Source organism: Podarcis filfolensis (genome assembly GCF_964270895.1).
Source record: "Podarcis filfolensis genome assembly, chromosome: 3".
NCBI lineage: Eukaryota > Metazoa > Chordata > Lepidosauria > Squamata > Lacertidae > Podarcis > Podarcis filfolensis.
This window is the reverse complement of record NC_139606.1, coordinates 94,053,248-94,074,848: the sequence shown is the minus strand read 5'-3', so window position 1 is coordinate 94,074,848 and position 21,601 is coordinate 94,053,248. Positions and strand designations below refer to the sequence as shown.

At 42.1% G+C, this 21,601-nt stretch overlaps 1 long non-coding RNA gene across 1 annotated transcript in view; it reads left to right on the top strand.

The window, feature by feature from the left end:
- The window catches only part of LOC310758904, a 41,144-nt gene that overhangs the window by 13,544 nt on the left and 5,999 nt on the right, over window positions 1-21,601 (top strand). The window contains exon 3 of the long non-coding RNA XR_014546079.1: window positions 18,611-18,806. This is a non-coding gene — a long non-coding RNA (uncharacterized lncRNA). The remainder of the gene's footprint in view (window positions 1-18,610; window positions 18,807-21,601) is intronic.

Below are 21,601 nucleotides of genomic sequence, written 5' to 3'. Positions count from 1 at the left end.
GAAAAGTTTCAAGAAATTGATGGACAAATTTCAACACAGGGCTAAGTGAGTCAGGCTGGTTAAAACAAACAAGATGCCACATCAACAGAAGTATAGTGTCCAGATCAAGAGAAGTAATAGTACCACTCTGTTCTGCCTTGGTCAGACCACACCTGGAGAACTGTGTCCAATTCTGGGCACCACAATTTAAGAAGGATGTTGACAAACTGGAACCTGCGCAGAGGAGGGCAACCAAGATGATCAAGGGTCTGGAAACTAAGCCTTACGAGAAAAGCTTGAAGAATCTGGGTATGTTTAGCCTGGGAAAGAGGAAACTTGAGAGGAGATATGATAGCCATCTTCAAATATCTTAAGGGCTACCACATGGAAGAGGGAACATGCTTGTTTTCTCCTGCTCTTGAGGGTAGGACTTGAGGCAATGGCTTCAAGTTACAAGAAAGGAGATTCCGACTAAACTTTCGAAAAAACTTTTGGACAGTCAGAGCTGTTTGGCAGTGGAACAGACTCCCACGAGAGGTGGTGGCCTCTGTGGATATTTCACCCCTCCCATTGCAAGAATCTACTGACAATGTTTGTTTTCAGAAAGGAGGGGGTGGACTCTGCTCATCGCTTCTTCCGCTCCAGCTTGACTCTGTGAGAGTCTAAGTGTTATCTGTGTAGAGATAAGATGACTGCTTAAGCAACTGTAACACTCATGCAGTCCAGTAGCCTCCGATAGTCGTTAGTCTTTAGTTTATTTCTAGTTTGCAGTAGCTGTAAAAGAATAAAGAAGTTATGCTTCAGAGCCGTCGTTCGTGTAGTTCACTCTGCTGTGCTCCGCTGACTTTCGAACTGAGTTTGGTGCTCACAGCTCAAAGTTGTGAGTCCATTGCACTTAGACCTGCTTCCTGCAGTGGAAGGTCTCTGGAAGTGTCTTCCCAGCTCTCCTGGCTCAGTCAGGGCTGAAGAGGTTGAGCCCAGTCGTTGGCACTGGCTCAAAGGTGAAGCTGACAGACTCTCCTTCCTTGGAGGCTTTTAAGCAGAGATTGAATGGTCATCTGTCATGGATGCTTTAGCTGAGATTCCTGCGTTGCAGGCGGTTGGACTAGATGACCGTTGGGTCCCTTCCAACTCTAAGATTCTGTGATTCTATGAAGAGCATGAAAAGGCTCTCTCCAAACTGAGTGAATCAGCAGAAAAACAGCAGGTGCAATTCAGTGGAAACAAGTCTAAAATTATGCACATTAGGGAAAAAACAACAATAAACCTACACACAGAGAGATACTCTCATGGGGTTTGAACTGGTCGCTATTGACCTGGAATGAGACCTTGGGGTTGCAGTGGACAGCTCAGTGAATATGTTGACCCAGTGTGAAAAATTTGAATTCTGTGCTAAGGATTATAAAACTGCAAATATCATAATGCCATTATACAAACCTATGGTGCAACTGGGGCTTTTTTTCAGCCGGAACTCGACGGAACTCAGTTCCGACACCTCTCAGGTAGGCAACATCACCACTCAAAGAGGACGAGGGAGAGGTTCATGCGGAGTTCTGGCACTGCTTTTTCTAGAAAAAATAGCACTGGGTGCAATGCTAATTGGAATACTGTGTGCAGTTCTGATCACTTCACCACACACAAAAAGGATATTTTAGAACTGGATAAGGTTCAGAAAGGAGCAACCAAAATGATCAACAGGGTGGAACAACATTCCTATGAAGAAAGATTACAACATTCGGGGCTTTTTAGTTTAGAGAAAAACCAACGAAGAAGAAGAAGAAGAGTTTGGATTTGATATCCCGCTTTATCACTACCCAAAGGAGTCTCAAAGCGGCTAACATTCTCCTTTCCCTTCCTCCCTCACAACAAACACTCTGTGAGGTGAGTGGGGCTGAGAGACTTCAGAGAAGTGTGACTGGCCCAAGGTCACCCAGCAGCTGCATGTGGAGGAGCGGGGAAGCGAACCCGGTTCACCAGATTATGAGTCTACAGCTCTTAACCACTACACCACACTAGTGTAGACATGATAAGATCATACAATTATGCACTGTGTCGAAAAACTGAATAGAGAAAAGCTTTCTCTCTCTCTCATAACACAAGAAGAAGCTGCATGTTGGATGATTCAGGACAGAAAGTACCTCCTAACACAAAAAAGTGCTTCCTAATTTCATTAAACAATGAAATTTGCTTCCACGAGAAGTAATGACGGCCAGCAAATTGGGTGGCTTTAAAAGAGGGTTAGACAAATTCATGGTTATCAATGGCTACTAGCTACTGTTATGTTGTTCTGTCTCCACGGTCAGAGGAAATTTGCCTCTGATTGCCAGTTGCTGGAAATCACATGCGAGGAAGTGCTGTTTTTCTCTGGTGCTGCTTTGAGGCTTCCCACAGGTATCTGGCTGGCTACGGTGAGAATGGGATGCTGGCTTAGATGGGCCACTGGCCTGATCCAGCAGCTTCTTCTTCTTTATTTTTTTTAATAATTTTTAATTATTTTTACACATATTTTAAAACATAACATCCAGCTTATATATAACATAACATACATTTGGCTATAACAGCCTAAGACTTCCATCCTCCTTACCTGATGGTTTTCCAACTTACTTTCTGATATTGCCTTTTGTTATTATAGTTATTACTGTTAAATCCTTTTCATAGATAAACAGATTATAAATTATAATTGATAAAATTAACCTTACAAAACTTATTGTAACCCTACTAGGGATGTTAGTTGTTTACAATTGTCTTTTAGATACACCATAAATTTATTCCAGTCTTTCAGGAAAGTCTGGGCTTGCTGGTTCTGAATTTTCCCAGTTAATTTCGCCAACTCGGCGTAATCCATCAATTTCATCTACCGCTCTTCCTTCATTGGTATCTCTTCCTGCTTCCATTGTTGGGCTAATAATATTCTTGCTGCAGTTGTTGCATATAAAAACATTTTTTAAAATCTTGCTTATGTATTTCATTACCTACAATACCAATTAGGAAGGCTTCTGGTTTTTTTTACAAATGTATATTTCAACAATTTTTTTTAGTTCATTATAAACCATTTCCCAGAAAGCCTTCACTTCTTTACAAACCCACCACATATGATAAAAGGTACCCTCTTTCTGCATTTCCAGCATTGGTTATTTGTTTTGTACATTTTTGCTAATTTCACTAGTGTTATGTACCATCTATACATCATTTTCATTATATTTTCTTTAAGAAAACTGGAAGCCATAAAATTTATTCCATCTTTCCATAGTTTTACCCAATCTTCTAACTGTATATTATAACCAATATCCTTAGCCCAATGTATCATAACTGATTCTTCTTATTTTCTTACTAGCACAGAGTGCTTTTCTAGAAGGGGCCTTTTCTCTTAATGGTGTACTGATATATTAATAAGTAACATATTCAGTAGCATTTTCTACATCTCATTTGTCAGCCTATAACTATTGGCAAAACATTTCATTTTGGGATACTTCTACAGTAATGAAGATTTTCACTGGTATTTATTATATAGATACTCAATTGCAAGATTTCACCAATAACACTTCCAAATTCATCATCAAACTGGGAAAAATTACTGTTGGTGGTGGGAGTAGGAAAGGTTAAAAGTACTGAGAGAACTCAGGACACCAAGATGACTTTGGAAACACAGATCAAAAACAAAGAGACTGGAAGTATAATTAACTCCATTACTGCTCAGTCAAATGAAAACATCCGTGACACCCTTCCTTATTTATGACAGCAGCAAATAGCTCTATTCTCTGGCTGGTTATTGCTGTAGGACAGCATTGGTTCTATGGGAGATGAAATGGAAACAAGCCTGCTAATATTTATGTCGCCAAGATCAGGTTATAGATACAAGATTTATGCAAAAGTTGCATTAAAAAAACCAAACCCCTCAGTAGCTTTTTATGTCTTCATTCCACAACCCTTCTCCAACAGTAAACAAAATAGCTTTTAGATTTCAATTTTGCAAGTAATATTATGGAATTATATCAGGCTTTCTTTAGCTGACTGCGGCTGTATTTCCATTATAGGGATATTTGGCCAACCTTTACAATCTGCCCCCACCCCCCAATAGGAATTAAAAGCGGCTGCTTATATTTATGAATACAGTTATGATTTGCATTGGAGGAAGGCTTCTAAATTACTGGAATCCAAGATTGTATGAGCAGATCAGGGCATGCTTGTTATATGAAGACCTATTTCAGGCAACATTTCTAGGGCAAGAGCCAAATATGACAGGGTTGAGGGCTGTGGGTCCCCTTAGCATGCCATCAAAGTAGGACTTGGGGGCAGATGTCTGGAGCCCCACTCAACAGAATACATAGGGGGGTTCCAGATTTGACATAGCACATTACAGTGATGTAAAGGGAGGTTTACGTGAACACCCTCTAATATACGTGATGGAATCTCTCCAGATCACTATAGCACTAAATCTTATAATGAGAACTTCTCTTAGAATTATCCAAATTGTAATGGCGGGGACATATTGGTGCCTGGGACAAAGTGACATGCCACATTTGCTTTTCTCAATCTCTACATTGTCTTTGAGTTGGTTTCTAGACATTCGTTATGTATTCACTTGGTTTCAGGGCAAAGCTATCAGCTTGTTCACTGGAACATGCTGGTCTGACACTCTAGCGGGCCACAGCCGGTCAGTGGGTATAGTTTTCAGGTAGATGGTACAATGGTCTGACCGCTTTCAGTGTTCCTATGTTCCTCCTTCGCATGCAGGTTCAGTCCCTGGGTCGTGCAGTTCTAGGTTGCCCAGATATCTGACTACTCATAGACTGAAACGGGACAACTGCTTTGGGAGGACTTTGGGTTTGAAAAGCAGCACAGTGTCTTAAGTAATACAATATTTGCTTGAATCGCCATTCCACATAAATATTTATTTGTGGGGGATCAGAAGTCGATCCTTTTGTTGCACCTTTAACTGCTACACTTTTGGAGACAAATGGTGGTCGGGATAAATCCGACAGGAGCTTTTGATTTACAACAGCTTCCTTGAATGAATATTCAGGTTTCCATTTACTTCTGAGGCAGGTGGAATTTGGCAGATTTAACAAATGCTCTCACTGCAACTTTATGAAATACAACTGTAAACATATTGGGAGACCAGATGCAACTGGGAGAAGAGGTCTGCCTTCTTCTGGCAATGTTGTCTTCTGCACAGCTTCGAGGCTTTAAAAGGTGCTCACCACACTCACTGTGGCCACTTTGGGCCACACCTCATCTCATACCACTCACTTTGACATGCAGCCCAAAGCAAGCTGGGTCAACGCAGCCCAAAAATGGTTTAGCCACCCCAATTTAAAGGTACTGTTTTGCTTTGCATTCTTGTCTGAGATAATATAGGGCACTGTAGTGTTAGGATTGTATGCTGACATGCCAACATTAACCAGAGGAAAGTTGCTTTCATTAATAATCACTATGGATCGGTTATTTATGTTACCGCCTTGGACTACAATGTTCACTGCTGTGAATGCAACAGTAATTAAAATGATGTAATGTGCACATAATGAGTATGAGGTTTAGTGCACTTGAGGGGCTGTGTGTGTTTATGCATATGCAGAAAATATTTTTTAATCTCTCCTCCCAATGCGCTCGCGCTCTCTCTCAGACGCACACACATGTGAAACTGTCCTTCCAAGAGGAGTGCTTGCAGGCCAATTCCGGTGGAGTGTGCGTGTGTGCTTTAAAGTCCTGTCATAAAATCTCTAAAAGGGGTTTTTCATAGAGACATGATAATTTATAATACTTCTGCCGTTTTCAATTATTCAGATGTTCATAGCCCAACAAATTGAATAATGAATGGAATAATGAATTGAACCCTGACAAGATGATAACAGAAAATATTATGAGTAGTCACTACACAGTGAAGCCCCCATACTGGGGAGGAGTGGGGGAGGAATCCCTGAAAGAAATCAACTTGTTTGAAGGACTCGTTTTCTCTTCCAAGTTCAAATACTTACACTGTGAGGAGGAAATCTGTCTAGGGCTTAGCCATTAACAAATAAATATTAAAGATGAACACCTGTAAAACAATTTATTTGATGGGGACTAAACAGTGAATCAAAATCACAAATAGCCCAGTTATATTTTCGAAGGGTGTAGCTTATGCATTTCATTATTGCTTTTGCCACGGTGAGAGAGAGGAGAAGGACAGCCATATAAATTCTTAAACACTGTAGCTCCAGGCTCAGCCTTGGAGGACGGATGATATTGCACAGATGCTAAAACACACAGGTTTCCTAACAGTATTAGAGGCATTTGCATCAACACTGCAAGGCGGAAGGTTCAATAATAAAAATGATAAACATGCTTCTCAGGTAGGAGGGTAAGCCATGCATATTTGTATCTCCAAGCCAGGAGTGTAAAAGATGAAGGTTATACTCATGCAGTTAGCATAAGTCACATCAAGAATTGCGTTTTGGGGTGACTGTTTCCGGCCAAGTAAACGGAAAACTCAAATAGAAGTACATTATCTCTACATATAATGGTCAGTTCCCAACATTTAGTCTCTTTGTTACATTCTGAGATTTAATGCTCGGAGTGTGTGTCAAAGAAAATCACAATCTGCAACAGAAGGTTAAGGAAGCAATGCAGTTGCAATGCATAGCAATAGTTCAACCCAGGATTGCTGTGGGACAGCGGAGGGATGGAGTACAAGAGCTGTGAGCCAAATTATAGGTGGTCCTATATGTCCTTGATTGGACACATTTTCTGTCAGAAGTAGCAAGCGTGAGGGGCTCCAACTCACACCAGGATATTCCTCTGTATAAGAAAGAGGAAGGGGTAAGATATGGCCCAAAATGTGCCTGCTAACAGGGATGTTTTCCAGGTTTCAGTTGTTTTAATGATGTAGCAATTCCACACCCACCCACACCAAAATCCATGGAACTTCCTTGAAGGAAAGAAAATGACCTTCTAGGAAACATTTTTAAAGTACAAAATCCCTTCATGCATTTGGAAAACAGTCTTCTCTTGATATCTGGTGAGAGGGATGTGTGTGATATCTGAGATGGTTTTCAAAGATTCTTTGAGTCATTTTGTTCTTTTAATGGGAGCTCTGTATAGGAAGAGAAAGCATCCTATTTTATCCTCAGCTGCTTTGCAAAGCCTAGCCTTTTTTTTCTTCAAGTGGCTTCTTTAAAGCAATAGATTTCTGTTCTTAAGAGGCCACTGGTGGATAATGAAGAGCCTTTGGCAAGACTGCTGTGCAGCTCTATTTGATAAGCGTTTTGTATTGTTTTGGTCAGTGTTCATTGTCGTATTGATTATGCCTATGAATGAGTTGTGCCTTTTTCACAAATGATCCCTCTTCTTAAAAATCCTGGCTTGTGGTGAGGGGGAACCAGCCCTTTCATAACAGGGTTGCACACTTATTTCCCTATTATTCTTATTCTTATTTTAAGTTTACAGTTATTCAGCTGCTCTGAATGCTTCTGACCCCCTTTTGTAGCATGGGATAAGAAACTCTCCACATCTGCAAGGCTATGTCAACGATGCTTGGAGTTGTAGTCTGGCAACATGTGGAGGGCCACAGGTTTCCCACATGTAAGAAGAGCCCTGTTGGATCAGATCATAGGCCCATCTAGTCCACCATCTTGGAATGAATACTTTGAATAATCCTTTTACATATAACTGGCAGATGGAGAATTGAAAGCCCTTTTTATTTTCTCTCTCTTTCCCTTTCATTCCTTTCCTTATTCTTTTGTTACTTTTATCTCCCTGCTTTTTCTTCTTTTTTCCTTGCTTTCCTTGGTATTTTTTTGGTGTGTGTTCTCTTCTCTGGGTCACTGAGGGGATTATGCACACATGAAAGCGAAGGACCCTGTGTGAGAGGCAGGGAAGGGAAGATCTCTTGGGGTGAGAGCCGGGAGGATCCACCCCTTCTGTGTGAGACAAGGATTAAGATTAATTTTTATTTTATTTATTAAATTTGTATGCCACCCTATACCCGTAGATCTCAGGGTGGTTCACAACATAAAATCACAACATAAAATATCTATCTTGAAGAGAGGGCATTGTATTTTCTTCACTCTTTTTTATTATTACTTTGTTTTATTTATTTATTTATTATTGTTTATTATTATTATTACTTTGTTTTTATTATTACTTTGTTTCAATAAAAAATTATGGGTGGGGAGAAAAGTCTACCTTCCTGTTTCCCACAGTGGTCATGCCCATGCCCATGGGAAGTCCACAAGCAAGACACGAGTGCAATAGTCCTCTCCACTTGTCATTGCTATTAGAAAATCACATCTCCAGAGTTCACAATGCAGTTGTGAGTGCAATTGCAGAATATTTAATTATTAGTATTAAATTTACCACGCACCCTTTTCTAGCGGGTCCCAGGGTCGGTTACAACAATGTACAATTCAGAATATAAAACAGTTAAAACAAATCCTTACGCCAATAAAGGCTAGTAGTAGTTAAAACAAATTAGTCATAGGAATAGAGTGGGGCCTAAAAACACACATCTCAGGTATCGAAGAGCGTCATAAAGAGGCATGTCTTCAGCATTCACTGAAAGCCGTATAGTGAAGAAGCCAAGCACGCCTCTGTAGGGAGAGAATTGCACAGCTTAGGCGCTGCCACAGAGAACGACCTCTTCTGGGCCACCCACTGAACTTCAGAGGCAGGCAGAACTACCAATAGGGCTCCCCCTGCTGACATTCCTACCTGAAAGCATCTGTAGGTAAGGAGGGGTGGTGTCATCTTTAAGATATTTGCTGCCGTCACACAGCTTCATTTCTAATCAGTGCATGTCCCGTCACTTCCTGCTGAACTCCTGTAACTTTTTATACCACCAATATTCCAGACCTTCCAAGTGTCCCTATTTTCCAGGGGCATCCCTGATTTAGAGAAGCCATCCCAGTTTCTGCTTTGATCCCGGAATGTCTAACTTTTCCTTATGGTGCCCCAACTTTCATTGGAAAAATGTTGGATGGTATGGAGTTATCTGACCCCCGAGGCATCTGAAGGCAATCCTGCATAGGGAAGCTTTTTCTAATGTTTTATTATGTTTTTATATATGTTGGGAGATGCCCAGAGTGGCTGGGGCAACCCAGTAAGATGTGTGGGGTATAAATAGTAAAATTACCATTATGGAATGGGGTGTCCCTATTTTCATCAGAGAAATGTTGGAGGGTATGATATTCAGGTTTCTTTTTGCCCTGCTTTTGTTGTGCTGCAGCCCTTCTGGGCAGCAGTAATGTTGTAGCCTAGCCCAGGGCAGGAATGGACTTCGGCCTTTCAAATTTCTGTGGCGCCCTATGCAAGGCCTTCCATTCTACTCAATTCAGCATGTCATCATTGTGATGCCCTGCAGTGCCCCCTAGGCTTGGTACCCAGTGTGGCAGAACTGCCCTAAATCCGCCTCTGCCTTGGGGAACCACCCTAGAACAAACAAAAGCAGAACTTGGCCACCACTAATGCACTGTTATCAGAATATACTCACAATAAAACAGCAGACTGGGGAGGCGCTAATTTAGTCCTACAGCACCTTGCCTACTGCTCCCCTGCCTCCTAAGGCGCCTCGTTCACTTTGTCTCATGGTAGGGCTGGCCCCACTTCTGCCTGTAAAGGGAAAAAAACAATGTCCTCATTCTGACGTCTTTAATTATATGTTTCCCCTTCCCCCCAAAAGCATATTGGAAATCACTGGCGGACATTTTCAGAATGATGTTCTCGTACAGCTGGTGCAATTAACGCTGTCTGACAGTTTTCTCCCCAGCTGGCTCATAAGGCTTGTTTGTTCCTTCCTATTAGTATTTTAAAGGGGTGTGTGTGTTATTGTTTTCTGGAGGCTTAGAATGACTATCCTGCCCCAAGCTGAGGGCTTTACTTCCAGCAGCCTAACCTCTGCTTGCAGAGATTAGAAAGGGGATAAGCTACGCCTGATACCACCACAGTTGCGCCTGTGCAAATCTCCCCATAGAACGCAGTCAGGATTTGTCATGTGCACATTTTATTTCCAAGCAAAACAAAACCACCACAAGCTAATGGTTTATGACCTAAAGGCTAGTCCCTCCTGCTTAATGGGAAGAAATATCCACACACAAAAAGGAGGACAGATTTGAGTTGGTGTGTCCTTATGCGCTGCCCGCTGTGGTAATTGCATGCCTTCACACTGTCGTTCTTCAGATGTTGTCACAGATTGTTCTGTGTCGCCTTGCTGTGCTCTGATAAATAGATGCTGCCGTTCTGGCGGGGCTGACGTGATTCCTCTGCCCATGGTGGCTCTCCAAAGCCACGGAGTGCTTTGAGATCTGGAGAGATGAAAGGCTTTCCCCTGCCTCCCCTCCCTCCGAATATCGGCTATTATGTGATTTCAAATATCCTTCAGTGCGCCAATGCTTCTCTTTCTAGGAACAGCAGTACAGAGAACAGTTATTTCACAGGAGGGACATATTCCGGGAGTCCTGCACTCGTCCAATTCCCTATTTGACCCCAAACATAAGGATAATGTCTGAGTGTCAAAAGTAAAAGTGAACGAGAGGCAGAGAGTTCTTGAAGGAAGTAAAAAGAGAGAGAACAGCTTTCATTGAGTCTTAGGGCGCTTCCCTCCCACCTCGAGACACTGTTAAATCATCACTGTCAGGGATGACTTTTATCCCAAGGGCTACTAAAAATTATTTGAGGAGGATTTATCTTTTATCTTTTCCCTCACCTGGGTGGTGCCTGAGTCCTCGCGGCCTGCAGTCTTTTACTCCTTCCTCTCCCAAGGCCATGGTGTAAATCATCCTTCTACAGCCACAAGCACACTGTAACAAGGAAGTAGCTTTCTTCCAATGAGATGTATTGGTTTCTGTAGCTCCCTAATGCCAGCTAGCGTTTCCCTAAATTTAGCTATCCAGCGTACGTTCCAAGGAATTCAAGGGGCCTCGTGGTGGCACAGCCCCTTCTCCTGGATGCTCCCAGTGAAATACAGTGGGTGACTAGCAGATCTCACAGAGGCAGCACTGCATATTATGCAAGACATTGGAGCTACCCCTCAAAAAACAGCATTACAGTGGTACCTCGGGTTAAGAACTTAATTCGTTCGTTCTGGAGGCCCATTCTTAGCCTGAAACTGTTCTTAACCTGAGGTACTATTTCTGGGTTAGCAGAGTCTGTAACCTGAAGCGTCTCTAACCGTAGGTACCACTGTACTGTGTATTGCTGAGTTCGCCCACATAAAGGCTAGCTGTAGCATCTTCTGTACCCCAGTGCTAGTCTATTTTGCGCCATAGGTAAGGCACAGGTGCACCCCCCTTAAAAAAATGGTTTTCAAAAACTTGTAGAAATGATAAAATTATTCAAAATATAAAATATTATCATGAATTTATGGGGTATAACAAAAACTAATCATAGAATTGTAGAGCTGGAAAGGACCCTAAGGATCATCTTGTCCAACTGCCTGCAATGCAGCTGTTCCATTCAGGATTCGAACCTGCAACCTTGGCATTATCAGCACAACACTATCCAGGTGTAATCTATATGAAACCATGCCCCTCAAAGGTGAGCACGGCTCCCCTCTGAGGTCTGCGCCCAAGGCATCTGCCTGGTTGGTCTAATGATAGCACTGGCCCTGACCCCATGAACCATATATTGAGATGCAATTCTGCATCTGAGTTACTTCAAATTAGGGATTCCTGTGCAAAATTTGAGATCTAGCCAGCAGAGCTATGCAAAGATTTACTGAGAAGCGGCCAATTAATGCTCATATTTTACAGGTGAGGATCGCTGAGGTTCAGGCAGAAGTGATTAGCACAAGGCAGCTATAATGGTTTAAAAAAAACACACAAAAAAAACTTGCTCTGGATTTAAACTATTTGCAATCAGAAACCTTTCCCAATCTGTTGAGGGTGATAAATAAATAAATATCTATTATTTATACCCCACCCATCTGACTAATCAAGCTGTAGATTAGTCTACCTTTTGCCCATGCCTAACTTACACCACCACAAGGTGGGTCTCTCCCCCCGCCCCCCCCATTATTGTGGTGTTTAGCACAATGCTCCTGTGTTCAGCTCCTGTGTTTAGCTCCTGCTCCCTGTAGGCTGCTGCTTGAACAGGAGGTCCATAGAAATCTTGGTGTGAAATTTAACCCTTCCAGCGAACACAAGCTCTGTTGCGGTTTCACACCAGCAGCATAAAAAGGAAAGCTGAGGAGACAGAAACATATCTGTGATCATTAGGACAAATCTAGTTGTCTGCACATTACAGAAAATGAGTCGCTTTTTAGAAAGGGCTTTTAATTGCTTAATCTCAGAAATGTGGACAATGGCATACGTGTTTTATTTTAGGGTCTATCTAGCCCACTCAGAAAATGTAATGGACCTAATTTTCATTTAGTGTAGGTCTGTGCAGTTCCTAAAACATCTAAATGGCTATTAATTTAATCAGGTAATTTAACTATACCTCCAGAAAAGGCCACTAGCTAGTTGTCACGCATTGATTATGAGGATGACATTTCTATCCCATGATGCCAGAGGCACACTTTGATACATCATTTTCTTTTTGAAGGTTAAACTCAGATAACCTGCCTTTGGCATTTAATTAGCTACATATTAAACACTCTTTTAATAATAAAATGATTAAAATTTTTATTGCTTCTCAAATGAGGCCCTTTTAGATAGATTTAATGACTTGGTTTGAGCACTGTAGTTTGTGAACCAAACCTTAGGCCAGGATGTGTTCTAATGATATGCTTTACAGCTTGCAAAATCTGTGTTTTATTCAAATGGCTGCCATAATCATTTTGGGCAAAACTTATAATGCTATCTTCTGTGTTTTTAAGTTGAACTGTTAAATGTCATTGAAAAAGTACACAGAACCTTTTTGATTTTCTTTTAAAAAAGCAAAAAATTGGTTCAGTTCAGCACTAATAGTAAGTGGACCTTTGGCAAAATTTGTGTCCTGGATGCTATGCACACACAAGTTTATTGTGGAAAGGTCTGTTTTTTGGTGTGCCTGTAAAACCATATCATTCTACCGGCAATGAAGAATCATGAGGTAGCTGACCATTTTTGGTCCTTAGTTAACAAAACAAACAAAATCTGCACAAGGAAAAAAATCCTTGAAGAATAACTGTGATATGAAATTTCCATATTGGTTCAACAGTAAACAAACTAGTTTACAACCTAAAGAGGTGGTGTGGTTTCAGTCTGTGACTGATATTTATATATATAATTTAAGGTGTTTATATACCACCTTATATTATTCATTTTTATTTATATATATAATTATATACTTCAAAGTTCCAAAGCAGTGTCCAAAAAAGTTATAATCGTCCACTGCATAAATCAGTTAAAATTAATAACAAAAACAGGAAACACTCTTTAAATTGGTCTGTCTTTATTAGGTTGTATTCAACTAATATTTACTCAGAGTAGACTAACAGGTCCTTCAATTGCAATGGGTCTACTCTAAGTAAAGGTTAGTTGCAAACAACCCGATAAAGACATGTAAAAAAGAGGGCTTTCCTTTGTTACCTAGGACATGTAGTCCGTTGAGAAACCCTTGATAAGCTTGCTAGAAAAACCTCAGAATTTTTCCAAGCAGTGGTTAAAAAACACAGCACGCTAGTTCAGTTTTCCTGAATAAAAGCTTTGAAAGTTCATTCCCACTGGAAAGTATGTGGTACTAGGCTCCAGCTGCCTTTTTAAAGTAGCATGTATTTCATTGCCTGAGAGTCGCACAAAGACAGACCTTTGCTCTTTCACCTCCAGTTAGGAGAAGCATCTGAGGCTTTCCTTGTGCAATCTTTATGGAAACGCAATGTTTCTGTTAACTTTGTAAATTTATGTTATGCAAAGCCAGCAATTCTCCCTTCTGCAATTTAGAGGGCAGCCTGTGGAGCCTGGCAGGTACAACGCGAGGAGGTGGAAGGAGGTCTGAAAGGGCTTGGAAGGCTGCTAATTTACAATGCCTAAAAAAAACCTAAACTGTAAAAATGCCAGCAGAGCTAACAGCAACGAAAGTTAAGCAGGGATACTCTGTGCAGTTGAGGACTTAGGAGAAGGGCTGTAGCTTAATGGTAGACCTTTGGATGCAAACGGTCCCTGGTTCCATCACTGGCAGCTCCCGGTAGGGTTGGAAATGTCTCTTGCCTGAGACCAGGGACAGCCATCACCAGTCATTGCAGATAATACTGAGCTCCCTGGACTGATAGTATAAGGCGGCTTCCTATGTCCCGATTTATATCAGCCCTTTGTGGGGAAGGCCACACCTCAGTGGTAAAGAATCTGCGTTGCATTCAGAAGACCACATCTTTACCAGTTACTCTGGCTCCCAGTGGAGTTTCGGGTCAGGTTTAAGGTGCTGGTTTTGACCTTTAAAGCCCTTTGTGGCTTAGGTCCCTCGTACTTACGGGACTGCCTCTCCTGGTATGCCCCGCAGAGGACCTTAAGGTCCATGAATAATCATAGTTTAGAGGTCCCGGGCCCTAAGGAAGTTAGATTATCCTCCACCAGGGTCAGGGCCTTCTCAGTGATGGCTCCGACCTGGTGGAATACTCTGTCCCATGAGACCAGAGGCCTGCAGGATTTAACTTCCTTCCGCAGGGCCTGTAAGGCAGAACTATTCCGCCTGGCTTTCAATTTGAACCTGGCCTGATCTTTTGTTCCCCTTCCTTCCCTCCCCCTCCCCTTTTTGTGAAGATTCCCCACTCTGGGATCCCACATCTGGTTCTCCCCTGGTCTCCTTGCTGGCCCAAGTGGGACTAATTTAGCCAGCTAGCCCTGGTGTTCATCTAATGTTTATTGGATGGATTTTCTCCCTAAATTGATTTTTGATTCTTGATTTTATTGTTATTTACACTTTATATTGTATTTTATGCTGGGGTTTTTTTGTAGCATCAATTAAGTGTTTTAAATTTGTTGTTAGCCACCCTGAGCCTGGTTTCCTGAACTGGGAAGGGCGGGGTATAAATAAAAATTTATTATTATTATTATTATTATTATTATTATTATTATTATTCAGTCTACAGCATCTGCAGGTAGGGCTGGGAATCTCCCCTTTCTGGAACCTTGAAGAGCCACTGCCAGGCAGAATGAACAATGCTGAGCTAGACGGACTAAAGCTCTGACTTGATATAAGGCATTTTCCCGTGTTCCTATCTTCCTGGTTGCAGTACCTGTCGCAGTACCACCTTCCCCTATGCAGTGAGTACTATGAGGTGTGATAGAATGAGCTCCAACAATGCTTAGCCAGCCAGCCAGCAAGGTACTGCCCATCTGGGGCTTCCGATTGGCCTATTTAAAGCCCACATTTTTGCAATGAATCCCCACTCCTTGATTCTGCCGGCCAGGGAATTTCTTAAAGTCCAGCAAGACATGTGAGTCCTAGCTGCTGGGGAGGATGGACAGAGTCAGGGTCCACAACCACCACCCTCCTGAGAAGGGATGAGCGGCCATTTCCACAAAAGAGGCCAAATGCCTCTCAGCTGAAATACGACATAAAGTAGAGGGAATCATTTATTATTTGCTCTTCCTGATACGCAAAGCAGCAGTCAATCCACAACAATGAAAATTTCCACAGAGGTGATGGAGAAAGCAGGAAGAGCATTGTTTACCAGGCTCTTCTCGATTCTTCACCCTGCACCTGGTTTTCCATGTCGGACATATTTGTTGTGGTGCGAATACATTCAAGGACCTGCAGGAGAGACCCAAGGGAGCCACATACAGACTGCAGATTGCCTACATGTGTGTTATTGTTTTGAATGTTATGTCTCTCTCTCTCTCTCTCTCTCTCTCTCTCTCTCTCTCTCTCTCTCGTTTCTGAGAAATCTTCAGAGGCAGCCCATAGCTACATACCCTTCAGGGCATTGCACATGGGACTACCACCTTGCTGAAGCTAAGTGGGCCTATATCCAGTCAGTGCCTGCATAGAGAACCATCTGGAAAGTCTCATGTACACCCCCCCCCCGGTTCTGTGAGAAAATAAATAAATGTAGGACGAGCAGCAATGCTTGGTGAACTGTGTTTAGTTTGTTAGGTGACAAGCTGTGCCAAGTGGGCATCAGTGGTTCATATATTTCACACATAGCCTTGGTGCTATTTGGCTCACTTCACACATGTGATATTCTTATGCAGGCATACTTGACCATTGGTCATGCTGGCTGGGGTTGATGGGAGTTGGAGTCCAGTGACATTTGGAGGACCACAAGTTTGTCACCCCTAGTCTAATACAAACCCTGCTGCAGGCCTGTATTTAGAGGCCTGCCTGAGTGCTCTGTAAAGCCCCTACTTAATGAGCCAGTTATTAGTGCCTGTTTGGAGACAAAGTACAACAGACAACGTGTAGGGGAAAATATGTGTGTGGCCATACAGATGGTCATGTGTAAAGACTGTGCATATTTTGAGAAGCCACTATTTCCCAAAGCATGTGCATGAGGCAAATTAAACACGTGTGAGATCTTCACACATTGTTCCCCACTACCACCAGAACTAAGCATAAAATCTATTGTATTTGAACCAGCCATGTATTAATTATTATTATTATTTATGAGACACCTCATAAAGTAAATGCTGTAGGCATCATACAAAATAAGAAATGAGAATAGAACACCACAATAAACGAACAACAATAAAACCACACTGCAATAAAAATTCACAAGTAGCTTGAGAGACAAGCGCACGTTAAAATCAAATACAAAACCAGTGTGATAAAATAGCACAGAGAGCACAGAACCAAAACATCCATCAGGTTGCATATCTATGTGCACACTTACCTGAGAGTAAACCCCATCGATTACAGTGGGGAATATTTCTGAGTAAAAACACATAAATCTGCACTGATAAACTGTGAGATATGGAGCTGGTGTGTGTTGTATTGTAAACTAAACTGCAAGAACCTTTTTAAAGGGGGGGGGATGGGGATGGAGAGGAATACATGTGAAACTTCATCCATGGGGAAAATGTGGCAGCATTCCCCGAAACCTCGCCTCCTTCGTCTGGATATTCTAGTATTTTTGAGTGATAATTTGGTAGGATTAAATTATGTTCATGTGACAGCTCAACCTCACTAATGAGGTACATTTCAGTAAATTGTTGACAGAACTGTCTGGAAGGCTTCTTTAATTTACCAACACGTAACAACATGGGAAAAGCATTATTCAAGCCGATGAAGATGAATAAGCAGTGGGGATTGAAGGGGGGGGCAACCTTTCAGCTTTAAGACATGACAACCTGAAAGCATTTTTGTCACTTGCTGTACTTAGCCTGAGGCCGTTGTACCTGTTAGTGTGATTGACTTACCAAAGCAACAGAAGAGATTATGCATTTTAAACACTACATGGTAAAGCGAGGGGGGGCAGGCTGGGTGTGAGGGAGATTCTTTCTTCTTTTGGGAGGGGGAGCCTGTTTTGTGCGAGGGTGTTTTACAGAGAAGAGAATTAGAGAGATATTTTTATATATATATTAAAAAATACATTACCTTCCATCAATCTGCTACATGGGTGCTTTTATCTAAAATAATTCTTGAGGAGCGTCATTGGAAAATACTTCGATATACCACAGCGGAGAGAGAGATTCAGAAGGAAAACATAACCTTTTGCTCAGATGAATAATTTCTTCGAAATGAAGGGAAAGGGGGAGGAAGTGGGAGACAAACTTAATGTCCTCTAATAAAACTGGCATGCTGATTCTAAACAAGTTAATGTGGAGCTAAATATTCTTTTGAATTTTCCTGGGTCCCTCAAAAGTATTGCAGTCATGTTCCTTTCACTAGGAAATGTCAGATTTCCACCCCACCTCCCTTTCTAAGTGACGAGTGCGGTTCTATGTTTCAATACACAGAACTGCCACAACACACCACATTTGGTCCTGCATGAGTCACGGTTCTGCATGTGCCTTCTGACTGGAAAAAGGCAAATTCAGTGCAGTAACTCAGGCAGAGAGAAGATGGGCAACCTCTGCTGAGGGCGAACCTGTTTACTGTGTCTCTGCACTGGGAGCGACTGTGTGAGCCAGATTTACCAGTTCAGAAGTGTGTTGCAGAATGACCTGCCCACAGCAAAAGCTGATTGGAAGGGGACAAGGCCAGAGCAGTAAATCATGCAGAGATGCAACTGGCAAACTCCTCCAAGGACATGCAATTTTGCTTCATCTCTGTACACTGGACAGGCTTGGCCAAGCCATTCAATCTCCCTTAGAGCTGCTCTTCTCCAACTGATGCCACTTAGAAAGGGGCAATGCCAGAGCAATGACTCACAGAGAGTTGTGATTCGTGCATGGGCTGGTGGTAAGGAACCGGAAAACCAGTCCCTGGAGAGCAATGGTGGGAGAGAGCTACTGCCTCACTGACCTGCTTTGGGGCTTCCCAGAGGCATCTGGCTGGTCATTGTGTGTGAGGCAGCACACTGAGGAGCCCTCCAAGCGAGAGCATCTGCCTTTAAATACTCTGCCAGGGTGCTGGGCCAGACGGGGGCCTTTGATGGGCCCTCAATGCTCTTAATTTTTCAACATATTTTCCCACAACACACTAATATCCTCTCATAGCACATCATACCGGGATAACTGCTGAGCACATTCTGTCCATGCATTGCTTTGGGGATTTCTTCACCTCTGTGGAAAAGTGCAAAGTTTTGATGTATCTAATTGTGATGTTTGTTTGTTTGTTCATTGAGAACGTTTTCCAGACGTACGAAGAAGTGTCTCAAGTGAAGAATAACCTGGAAGGCGGAGCAAGGGAAAGGAAAGGCGAACGTCTGACATGGAACAGCTCTTTTCAAATTGTTTCTGAGGACCCTTGCTCCTTGTACTCCTGGTGACAGCTGATTGAAAGCACCGATGCACTGCAGTGACATCAACAACAAAGGAGAAAAATAGAGCCAGGTAACACAGGCAATGTATCTTAAAACTCTCTCTCACACACACCACTTTCTTGAGCTAAAGAAGGCTGATGTATGACTTGGGGGTTCCGTCCAGTCCAGTTTCATTTCAAACGTCAATGCAAAACCATACATTTTGCAAACAGTGCCATGAATATGTGCAACAAACAGATGAGTGCAAAGGAGAGTATGATTGATAAAAACATCATTTACACAGCAGTTTTAAACATATATAAGAACATCAATCTAGACACTAATAGCATGGGCACAGGGAGGGGAGGTTTAAGCCTTCCACCTCTAGCTATGATCTTGCAGGAAATTGCTCCCACCCCACACATACGGCGGTTAGCATTGGAAGCAAGCTCCCAGTTGATGTCAATAAATTTATATACAGCTTATAATTAGAAATAGTATCCAGGACAATTTGTCCCATATAGCCAATGGTACAGGAGCAAACAATCACAATCCTTTCCCTTAGTGGTTATGACTAGGCCACACATATAGCTTATCTCAATTCTGCTTGACGATGAAATGGGACTCATGAGAAGATGGTAATAAATCCTCAGATCTATACCTTTTATACTCTGTGAAACGGTGACTGATTACTGGAAGTATTGATAGTGTGTTTTCATTGGACGACACGTGTGCTTTCAGATGTGCTTCCTATATTTGACATTTTAAAGTGTATACATGTTTTTCATTTTTCTTTAAAAAAAAAATACAGTAACAGAATTTCTGGTTTTGTACTGTTCTGAGAATTTGGTCTTTTCGAGTAAATAATTTGGATGATGTTGCTGCAGTATTCTGGATTTCTTTTAGCACAAAATATACTTGGCCCTGATTCCTTTGAGGTGTCACTATAAGAAAAAATGTGCTCCCTTCACTGAGTTGCTTTCAAACTCAAACATGTCAGACCAGCTGACCACCTAGATCATGGGTAGGCAAACTAAGGCCCAGGGGTCAGATCCAGCCCAATTGCCTTCTAAATTTGGCCCGCGGACGGTCCAGGAATCAGTGTGTTTTTACATGAGTAGAATGTGCCCTTTTATTTAAAATGCATCTCTGGGTTATTTGTGGGGCCTGCCTGGTGTTTTTACATGAGTAGAATGCGTGCTTTTATTTAAAATGCATATCTAGGTTATTTGTAGGGCATAGGAATTCGTTCATCCCCCCCCCATATAGTCTGCTTCCCCAAGGTCTGAGGGACAGTGGACCGGCCCACGGCTGAAAAAGTTTGCTGACCCCTGACCTAGATGTATTCTCTCTACTGCAACCGCCAGTGGACATCTCTTTGGTCTGGGGTGGCGGAGGGGGCATTTTTCAGCTGGGAGGTGCACATTCCCTTCTGCACAACCTCCATGGGGCAGGACCAGAGGTGAAAATGGCTTTTCTGTGGCTCCAGAGAGTGAGACTTTGAATTACAAGAAAACGAATGAGGGAGCGCTTCCTGGTGGTGCAAGCTACTGACACTTCAGAAGGTGGTGGGTTTTCCTTTGCTTTTGTTGTTTAAGTAGAAGAATATCTAGGTGCGCTTTTTTGATAACAAGAATACAAAGCTCAAAATGAATGAACTGCAGCTAAAATATTATCTTCATTTTTCACATGGTCTAGTCCTTCCTCTGCCCACCCACCCCCCTAATATTCTTAGGATAGTTTCTTCTCCAGTCTTCAGAGAGTAGCTGGAAGTGGGGAGGCAGAAAAAGGTCCTCCTTTCCTTACACTATGCAGTTTTAATCTGAAATCTTAGGCGCGGAGCTCAGAAGCTGCTCACGGCTAATGAAATTCCCTGTCGCAAAATGCACCTACAACAATGGGAGATTCAAACACTGCTTTTAAGCCAATGCTGGGTCACTGAATTCCAGTTAAAATCAATTGGTAGTTAAAATATGTCACCCTGTCCCTCATCCGCTTCAGTCTCAAAACAGAAGGGAAACAATCTAGTAGCAAAAATGTTGCACACCTCCTGTTTTGGAGGCCCAGTTACATGGTATCCTCAGTAGCTCCTCCAACCCCAGTTTGAGTGGGCCACCTTCTCCTTGCCCCTGATAGTACTCCCCATTCGCTTGCCTTCTCCCTTTGAGTTGAAAAAAGCACCACCAATTTGCACAACTATAGCATAACTGTAACTGTTGAGTGGATTTCTGTTTAACTTTTATATGTTGATATTATTATTTTATACTACTCTAATGATTGTTGAACGTTACTTTTTTGATGGAGGTTGCCTATTTTAAAGTTATGTTTTATTATCACATTTTTGTATTGCATTAGAATGTGTTAAGATATACATTTTTTGTTTCTTCAGCTTGTAAATCGCCTTGAGTATTGTAAGATAGAAAGGCGGTATACAAATTAAGAATGATGATGATGATGATGATGTCTGGAAAGATGGCTGGTCTCTACCCATCCAGGTTGGCTACTGGTTTATCCTGTTGCCAATTATTATTATTATTATTATTATTATTAATAATAATAATAATAATTTATACCCCGCCCATCTGGCTGGGTTTCCCCAGCCACTCTGGGCGGCTCCCAACAGAATTAAAAGCACAATAAAACATCAAACATTAAAAACCTCCCTAAACAGGGCTGCCTTCAGATGTCTTCTAAAAGCCAGATAGTTGTTTATTTCCTTGACATCTGATGGGAGGGTGCTACTACCGAGAAGGCCCTCTGCCTGGTTCCCTGTAACTTCATTTCTCACAGTGAGAGAACCGCCAGAAGGCCCTCAGCACTGGACCTCAGTGTCCAGGCTGAACGATGGGGGTGGAGACGGTCCTTCAGGTATACTGAACCGAGGCC